The sequence below is a fragment of the Rhamphochromis sp. 'chilingali' genome, assembly GCF_963969265.1.
Source record: "Rhamphochromis sp. 'chilingali' genome assembly, chromosome: 22".
Classification (NCBI taxonomy): Eukaryota; Metazoa; Chordata; class Actinopteri; order Cichliformes; family Cichlidae; genus Rhamphochromis; species Rhamphochromis sp. 'chilingali'.
This window is the reverse complement of record NC_137950.1, coordinates 2,333,307-2,344,033: the sequence shown is the minus strand read 5'-3', so window position 1 is coordinate 2,344,033 and position 10,727 is coordinate 2,333,307.

Genomic DNA, 10,727 nt, shown 5'->3' with positions numbered 1-10,727 from the left:
TTGACTGAGCACACCTGCTCTGCGTGAAGCCACCATCAGGATCAATCTTCGCTGGGCTGTTAAACTGAAACGCTTAGTTGAAACCCTCACTCCAGCTACTCTGTGTGCTTTTGCGCTGCCTCTGCTGTTGTGGATTCTGACCTTCTGCCTTCCATGTGCACAGGTTCCTAGAAAGTGGTGAGCCCAACCCTGAGTTCATGTTTGGACCACCATTGCCGCTGTCACATTTGTGGTTGTTGTAAATTATTTAATGACTGTAAATAAACGTACTGAACTGATCTTCCGAGTCTGCGCTCGAGTCCACCCGTCCTTTAGCCTTGACAAATCTTTCTTTGGTTAAGAATGACCCTTTCATATAAATCGAGAACAAAGCGCACTCTCAGATAGGTAGGCATATCATTGTCATAGTCTACAATCAAGCAATGCCTCCATGTATGTAAATACAGAGGATTTACAATGAAGTGGAGAAGGAAATCACATGTTGGAGGCAATGTGTATGTAATGGGCATGTTGCCTGTGGAACCCAGTCCCAAGTGTAATACTGATGGAAGCAGCAGGATGCACGATGCAAGAGAAACATGTATGTGTCCCACACGTGGGGAATTTTTTGGTCATGGCAGAAAGTACAAGAGCAGTAAAAAATTCAGAGAACAAAGAGAAAAACAACAGAATAGAATAAGATCAACAGAATAACAAACTTAGATACAAAATAGAAACAATACTATATGCAATAGAATAAGTACTATACAAATAGAATAAAATACTTTGTTACATAGGGAAAATTGCACATCAAGGAGACAGGGTGAGAGTTACAACTGTGTATGGGATGTGTGTGTGTGTGTGTGTGTGTGTGTGTGTGTGTGTGTGTGTGTGTGTGTGTGTGTGTGTGTGTGTGTGTGTGTGTGTGTGTGTGTGTGTGTGTGTGAGAGTGTGTGGTCCTCTGCAGAGACCATGTTGCAGGATGAATTCTGAGGTGTATTCAGTAGTATAGTCTACTCAGATTTAGCCAAATTATTCAGAAATCACTGGACAGCACTTCACTGTGAAGATGTCTAATCACAGAAAGCATACCACAGTGTATCTCATCATGTTATAGCCTTATTCCAAAAGGGACTAAAATTGTGTCCCACCTTAAAATTCTGCACACAATACCTCATAATGACAAAGTGAAAAAAGTTTGTTTGAAAGTCTTCCAAATTTTGTTAAAAATGAAAAAAAAAAAAAAAGAATCATATGACATATAGATAAGTATTCAACAAAAGCAAGTATTTTTTAGTATAATGCCACAAGCATTGTACTCAACTGTTATTTTGGGACAGTTTCTCCCATTCCTCTTTGCCGTCTCCATCAGGTTGAATGAGGATAAGAGAGCGCAGGCCTTTTCAGATCTGTCCAGAGATGCTTAGTTGGGTTCAAGTCTGGGCTCTGGCTGGGCCACTCAGGAAGAATCACAGAATGGTCCTGAAACCACTCCTTTGTTATCTTGGCTGTGTGCTTAGGGTCATTGTTCTGCTGGAAGATGAGCCTTCACCCCAGTCTGAGGTCCAAAGTCCTCTGGAGCAGGGAGAATATTTCTGTATCTTGCTGCATTCATCTCTGTGACCCTAACTAGTCTCCGAGTTCCAAACTGAGTCTCCGAGCTGCCAAAAGAAATACCCTCAGTGTGATGCTGGCACCATTATGCTTCACTGTAGAGATGTTATTGGCCAGGTGATAAGCAGCACCTGGTCTCCTCCAGATATGATGCTTGGCATTCAGACCAAAGAATTCATCAGACCAGAGAATTTGTTTCTCTAAGGCGTCTGAGAATCCTTTAGATGTCTTTTGGCAAACTCCAGGCAGGCTGTCATGTGCCTTTTACTGAGGAGTGGCCTTCATCTGGCCAATGTACCATATAGGCCTGACTGATCAGCAACACGTTCTCACTCCCAACTCGTCAAACGTGTGACGCATGGTCAGGCCCCCTCTGCTGCACATATGGACGCGCAGGGTACCCCTCTGGCGTCGGGAATTGACGTGAAGGGTCCTCCGATTGAAGAGATTTTGTCGGTATATTTAGACATTTTCCAAATCACATTGTAACGACCTATACTGAACACAATAAATTATATAATGCAGGCAACTATCTGAGAGAAAAGTACTGCAGATAAAACTAATTACAGGCTGTTATTTGTGTATCGGTTCTTGCATTGACGGAGTGAGCGATGTATGCTGGGTAATGGCACAGCTAGCGATTGGGTGAATTTATTGCACCGGTTTTATAAACTGTTCTACAATCCTTTTGATATTTGGAAATCTGTCGATCATTCTGCTACAGCTGTAAGATATCTTCTCCAACTCCTCTGAATACATGCAGTCATTTTACCGTCTGCTTTGGCTAATCACGCTCTTACGTATTAAATTAAATTAAATGCCTAATAAAAAAGCTGTTCTTTTTTATTAGGCAAAAACATTTTCGGCAAAAAAACATTATGCAAAAACATTTTCGGTGCTGTTAAGGAATTCACAGCGACTCACTTGTTTATTTTTGAGAAAGTTTATTTTTTTATCATATCAGATGAGCGGCAGTGACGTCAACGTACTCGATCGTACCACAGGTAAGTGCGAATCTGAATCTGTAGATTTTTTAAAATTATTTTTCTTATTTAAAACCAAAAAGAAAAACCCGAAACAGTGAGCTCACAAAGCTGCTTTTAGCAGTTCCATGGGTTAAGATTAGCAATTTCGTGGAACAGCGAATGACTTAACATTTAATAGCATATATGTTACCACACCACATGTGCTGTAAGTTAGCTAAATTCATTTCTGTTAGCCAATCAAGTTAAGCTTATCATATATCATCATCCAGGGTACAGTGATAGAGAAGTGTGTGCTGACGTTTGCTGTTGTTGCCACTTTGTAAAGTTTGAGGGTTCTAATAAGGGTCAGTGTTGCCAGATTGGGTTGATGCTGAAATTGAAGATAGACGTTATCTATCAATCTAGCTCTCTCTTTATGGCTCTCTCTCTCATTCTGGCTCTCTCTCTCTCTCTCTCTCTCTCTCTCTCTCTCGATTTTAAACTTAATAACAGCATTACATAATCATTAAATAGCAGACCGATCATCTATGCTGCAAATGAAATACAAATGGACACTAAACAGGGTTTATCTAAATCGTTACAATAGGGTTTAATGTATATATTTATTTATAAGGTGCTTCTGAATTCTGAATACTTTTTTTTTTCTAAACAGGTTCTTCATCAATCAGCCTATTATTGATTGATTCCTTCCTACATCTGCTTTTTGAAAAACTCCTAAAGGCACTTTTAAGAGCCACGTCAGTCTGTTTGTATCTGTTCTTACTGCTGTCCTTATTGGTCTGTCTCTCTGTTTCTGCCTCGCTCTGTTGGTCTCTGTCTTGTTTGATTATTCTGTTTGTGTGTGTGTGTGTGTGTGTGTGTGTGTGTGCGTGCGTGCGTGCGTGCGTGCGTGTTTGTTTGTTTGTTTGTTTGTGTGTTTGTTTGTTTGTTTGTTTGTATATTTCTTCTTTCTGCCATGAGTGACTCCGAAATTCAAGATCCTTTAAGGATCCTAGATAATCTGACTGATCAGCAGGAACAAATTGATGAGCTCCAACACCTCGATGACATGCTTGGTGAGCTGAAGCAAGAGGTAGCTCCTGTACCTGTGAAGCCACCTGAACTAACAGTAAAATGGAAAAAAAGAGACAAAGATGGAAACCAACTCTATGCGAGGCCAAGATCAATCCGGAGTCAATTACATAAGGGTCAGTACTCTTTCATACAAGATAATTTGAAGATATAGATTGTATGGACACAAAACCATAAATTTAACATATTAATTAATTTAAATATTTGTAAAGACAAACAGGAAAGTAATTTGTTTGTTTTGACACAAAAGGACATTAAATAAACCACAGAATTATCTCTTAAAACTGAATGATCCCCCCCTAGCAAGTATGGCATTCATTACGTTATGTTAGTCCAGTAACAAAATGTGGCTGACAGTTACCTCCTCACAAGGATTTTGGTAAAAGATATTGGTACTTGGCAGCACAGTGGCACATCAAAAAATGTCCTGATTTCAATTCCACTATCAGACCAGAGTTTGCGTGTTCTTCCCTTGTTTCTCTGCTCGCAGGTTACCTGGTTTACTCCCACAGTCCTGAGATGTGGAGTTTGGCTAATTGGTGATTCTAAATTGTTTCTGTGTTATAAATGTGGATTTGATTTGTGTTTTTGATATACTGTTGATGTTTTATACAGCTGCCCACAGTCAGAAGACCAATTCTACCACTAATAACAGTCACTGTGAGGTGGCATTTGCCCCAGAGACTGTTGGTATGTACTCCACTGTGTCTTCACTAGATCAAAGCAGTATGTTCATGTGTTTGCAGCAATTGCTAGCATATTTATAGCCATCAAGCTTTACTCTCATAGCTACTCTGTCCATTACACTTTTATAATTTAATCAATTTTAATAGAAAATGTATTTTTTTTTTTTAACAGAGCACTTTCTACAAGAACTCCAGAGCTCACTGAATGATTCTTCAGACGATCACCATGAAGCACCACCAAAAGCTCCTCTTTTGGCTTCCTTGAACTGGAGCACAAGAAAAACTCTTTTTTCAGAGAGTTGGAGGGCCAAAAGACCCCATCTGGTGAATACCATGGCAGCTCAAGAAAGTGTGTCGGAACATATATGCCAACAATGTGGGAGCAATCCAGCTGTGCTTCGTTGTCGTGACTGTCTACCACGCCCCCTTTTTTGTGATAAATGTGATGTCATCACGCACACCAGATATGTCCTTCACAATAGACGTGCCATGACTGCCGGATTCTTCCAGCCATTGCCTCCAACAACTTACATTGTAAATAAGACCCTTTTCCATGATGGTAAGTTCTGTGACTAAACTTATTATGTTTACTGTTTATACATTTCCCTTACGCTCTCTCTCTCTATCTCATTTTTTAAAAAAGTTGATGCTTCCTCAGCTCTCAACTACACTGTTAGCTTTGAGCTGTTAAGTTGGTTTTTTTTATTGTTTCAAGTAAGGCTCAGTTGGTCCTACCATATCTTAGTCACATTTCAACGTTTTACTTCATAGTTAATAAACTTATTTAAATCATATGTTACGCATACATGTTGACTTCTTTAGCACGACTTGTACCTGTGGAGAGCCCAGTCACAATCTGCGGCTGTCCACCAGAGTGTTTGAGGGTCAGACCAGGAAAGGTTGTTGCTGTGGTCACAATGAATGGTAAGAAGAACTTCATTTTGTCCTGACTGACAACCATCTGTAAATAATTCACCTAAAACTAAACCCTCACAAGCATTGTTGCAGTATATTCTGAGACAAAAAGAAGACCTAACCCAAAGATAATAAACTTTTACTCTGGAGTCATGAGTTTTTCACTTTTCTAGGACGTTACAATCTCAGCATGCCAGAGCTGAGGTGTGAGACATGTGACGCTTCTTGGACTGCTGGAGTAGATGACCTAAATCTAAGTGATTACTGGCCCGCTACCCTTCACTTTTCTACTTTGTACGCAACAGATGTCTTCTTCACATTTGAAGAAATGAAGATGGCATCACCCGGACTCTCCTGCAAAGCATTTTTAAAAATGCTTGATCAACGAACTCTCCACTTTGGCCGTGTGAGCATTTTAGTTTATGCATCCTTTACAGTATGGTTCTTCTGTGTTATTCAGGATTTAAAAGTCACTTGTAGCGTAGTTGTTTTCTGTTTATGTCTTTCATTTTAAACCAGACGGGAAAGATCTCTGCAGATGGCTTTAAGAAAAGTTTCTTTGAGTGGGAAGCCGTGAGATATGAATTAGACAAGATTTTAAAGGAGGATCCCTTCACATGTCATGCATGTGCCCCAGACATGCTTGCAATTTCAGTGGATGGAAACCGCAAGCATTACCGTTTCAAGAATGCAGCCAGGTACAGCAAAATATGTGTAATACCAACGTTTGTTTCAGACAATGTGACTATAAGGTGCACCAATTAACTTTGGACTTACTTTGTATGACACCATAAAGTATACTGTATTGCTATTTTGTTCAGATCTGAGGAACTGGGCATCTTTGAAGACGCCTTCATAGCAAAGGATGAAGATGTGGGAAGATTTGTGGACTACATACACAGCACATCCAGACATGTAAGATTGAACGCTCTAATTACATAGACATAATTATGTTAACCTTTAACACTCTGTTGAAGAGATTGTGAAAAGACATTGTCACCAGCTATTTAATGCATTTTAGGTCTCCGGACGAGGTGTTTGTGGAGGGGAGTGGTCAGCAGCCAGAGAGACCTCCCAAAGATCCTGCAGCAAGGTGGATGAGGAGGGAAATTTTTGCTTATCCCTTGTACCTGCAACAAAAGCTGGCCAATAGACATATCACTTTTTTTTGTATGGATGTTACCTGCAAGTATTGGCCATATCTTGAAAGAGTAACAAAAAGCTGTCCAGAGCTCCAGCACCTTCTTAGCATGAAGCCATTTCTTTCAGTCTTTCATGCTAAAGCCCACGATTTCAAATGTGAGGTATGAAATTCTGACTTTAATGACTTTATCTGAACAATTGCACATCAACATTTTGTGTAATTTGTATTTTATCTGTGTGTGTGTATGTGCATCTGTGTGTGTGTGTGTTTTTTTTTTTCAGGTGAAATGGAGTGGAGCATATCAAGATGGGGCTGGTTTGACTCTAGGGGAGGAGGTAGAGCAATGTAATGCCTTTTTGTCAAGGATTGCAGTTACCACAAAACATATGTCCAAAGCAGGTGAGAAGGCAAATCCTGCACTAGTTAGATTTTAAGTGTGTAATTATGATGAAAGTGGTAACACTACGTTTTCTGTGTTTGCAGGACGGAGTGACATGCTAACTCTTATGGCCATGCGCTGGAATCAACAAAAGCTAGACCAGTTGGCCACCTCTCTGACCCATCGATATCAGAAGGTAATGATATTGTTACTTTATTTTTAGATGATTACTCCTCTGTGTTCTTATTATTTGGAATAAACATGTGTTTAGTGTTTTTTGTTTGTTTGTTTGTTTGTTTTTTAATCTCAAATTGACAATGTAGGCCACAAAAGCTCTTCTAACCCAGCTTCAGAACCTGGAGTCCTTAAAAGTCCAATTAGCAGTGACTGACAGTCAACTGGATGAATGGGTCAGTGATGTAAAGGATTGGGCAGAAGGTGAGCAAAAACTGATTCAAAAATGTGATGCAATTGTACAATGACTTTATGTAAGTGTAGCTGTGTTATTTCTTCTAAGCAGCAACAACAAGCACAAGTGATATTGATCCCTTGGTGAGCAGAATCGAAGTGCTCGTAGCGAGCATAAAGAGACGATCCCAGCGTCTGTACAAAGACACCGATGGAAATAAAGCCCGTGCCAAGATTCGTCGCAAGATCAGAGAAGAGAAAGGAATCTTGACTTCTGCTGTGGAAAAATACAACAGAATGTTTCCAGACAAAGAAACTCTGTGCTTGGAAGAAATTCTGTCTGGTGACACAAGCTGGCCGTGGCAGCGGGCACACAGCGGTAGTTGTACATATATGTTGTCTACTTTCAGCATATCTGACATATAATGAAACCCTAAGCTTCAGGTGTTGACCTAAAATCATTTATGACTTCAGACGTTCTTTGTGAATTGATTTATAACTTTGTTATAAATGCATTTCAGACTCTGTCAGCCTTACAACAAAGAGAAGGGCATTCGATATCATCATGGCAATAAGAAGACTTGAGGAGGAAAAGAAGATTCTTGTTACAGAGATGGACCATCACTGGAAATCTCTTTCAAAATATGATGATATCCTGAAAGAGCTGTCCGGCCTGTTTTCCAGTGAGATATTTAAAAGTATGTATTTAAGTAATGCATACAAAACACTGACTGTTTCTTAAGGCATTAAAGCAGACTAAATTATATGTTCTATTTTTAAGGTTCGCATTGTGGCCTAAGTGAGGAGGGTTTGAGAGGTCTACAGAGCATCATCCTCAGAAAACGACAGAATGTGAAACAAAACAAGCTGCACGCAAGACAGTGTTACATGCAAGTTTTGTCAGGAGCAAAGAACATTAACCTTGATCATACTTCCGACAATGACTTTTACAGTGACTCTGAATATTCTGATTAAAGTCGGTAATAAATATCTGTAATATATCAGTTTGTCCTCAAAGTTATATCAACTTGCTACCTTGCAGGTTTAATGCTGGGGCCCCAATTTTTTCAAGTTGGCCATAGACCAGTCATTGACAGTGCATTCCCAAGACTTCATCACATCAATGCATATAGTTTTTTACAAAGACAGCTGGCACATTTTTATTTAATGTCATTCGTAGAGCTAAAAACTACCCTGTTACACTGTTTTTAAACATGCATTTTGGTAATACATAATAGTACACTGTTATGTATCAGAGGGAGATTTTGTACTTTTTACATTTTTGTCATGTTAAGTTACTGTAATATATTTTTGGCTCACAGAATTTACAAGACATATTGAAATGTGATTGATAGAACTTTGTAAGCAAATTTCAAGTATGCTTGTCACAGGTGAGAGTTTTCATTCTTGAGTATTTTGATGTACATGTTAAGGATATTTTCATGGTATGTATCATTCATATCAACAGTATCAATAATGTTTGAGTGCATTACTAGTACTTGTGCTTATTTTTAAAATAATCATACTACAGTACAGTAGGCAGTTCAGCTGATTCTGTCACAACAACCCTGATCCACAAATTAACTTTTGGATATATAACTTTTTTTTGTTTAGTTCCAGTTGTACAGCGATGTGCTCAACCATATTTTTTTTTTAAATTTAGAGTATTAATTGATCCAGTGGTTACTAAGCCTACAGTGTCTTAGGGTGGACCAACATCATTGTCATTTTACCCCCACCAAATTTCATTAAGTTGTCTGTATCACTGTAGTTTATTTGTTTTTATATTACCAATGACCACAATCAAATAAAGTTGAAAAATAACTGTCAGTTTGATGTTTTCATGCAGTTTCAATGGATCATTTTGTCACCACAGTTAAAATTTAGCAACATTTATATTTCCATGACAAAGATATAAAACACATTTCTGTTTAATATAGTTATGACTGTAGACTTGATATGTAAAAACTGAAAATGACTGTTAGAGTTTGTATTGTTGATTGTCATTTATGCTTAGAAATATTTAACCATAGATGCTTAGAGGTGTATAATCAATTGTGTAGTGATAGGTTGTGTGATCTTTAACAGGCTGCAGAGGCTTGGTGTGCATTCCACACTAGAATGCACACCTACATCCTGGGAGCATGGGAAAGTTCGTACCTTGCTTAATTGTTTTATGGTAGGATTAACGTAGCTACGTCTGTTCTAGTCCAAGTGCTTTTGTGTATAAATGAACTGCTGGACTTCCTTACTGTGTTATCTAGGATGAACCATCTAGGGTGAGGGGGAGGCTACCCTCTTCCTGACCAAGGATGTTTGACCCTTTGATCAGCAGTCCACACACACACACACACACACACACACACACACACACAGGCAAGGTACTCTTTGTGTGTATGTAATAATAATAATAATAATAATAATAATGGATACTTTATTGATCCCCATGGGGAAATTACTTGTTTTTCTCTGCATTTGACCCATTCACTCAGTGAAGCAGTGGGCAGCCCACTAAGCAGGCGCCCGGGGAGCAGTGTGTAGGGACGGTACCTTGCTCAGGGGTACCTCAGGGTAGCCGTTAAGTGGATTCGAACCGCCGACCTTCCGATCATGGGGCGACCACTTTACCTACTGAGCTATCCCTGTAGACGTCATATGTTAATGAACCTATGCATATTCATGTAACCTCAATAAAAGGGCAGTGGTACGGGAGAACGGACGAGAGCAACTGGGGTCAAGTGAAGGAACGGTGCCTGTCCGGTTCTCTCCCGTGCACGAGTAACATGAAGAAGCTTGCCTACTTGTGTCTTGCTTTGCAGTGTAATTATATTGTCTTCAACGTTCCAGCGGATGGGTTCAAGCTACAAACCTATCAGTGATCAATGATCAATCATGTAAGTAATTTGTGAAAAAGAACGTAGAAATCTATTTCACAAACAAAAACAATTTCTTATTATGCAACCCTTTCAATACTATAGCCCACACCAGATCAAATTTAGGTATTTGTGACACATACAGCACATACATTTATTCCACAAAAGGAATAGATGGATGGCCACTATGGAGAAAGGCAGTCCTGAAACTTCATCAGGAGGACAAATCGTTGTGTGCATCAACTTCACAGTGTCTTTTGGTCTTTTATCAAAAGATATTTGCCATTTTTTAGTTTCTTTTAAAGTTCTTGCTTAGGTTTAGGGATTAAAGACCAAATCCAGATTATAATATAAAAATATTGTGACACATCATCAGTAGTGGGCCTTGGATTCATTGGGTGTTTTGGCCCTTACCAGTAGACACCCTCATAAATGGAGGCCCTGCCAGGGTTGATCAGGCCCCGGGGTGTGTCACTGGTTGATGTGAAATTGCTATTTCTCTTCTACTTTTTCCTATTTAGTTTTCTACAATTTATTTTCTTCTATCACTTCACTGCAAAACGATAAGTACTATTTAGGTCTTTAGTGCTTAAAGAGCCTCACTTCTTAAAGAGATAGAAAAGGTGAAAGAGAAAAGAGATAACATAGGAGAGAGGAGAGCCGGAACTGGGG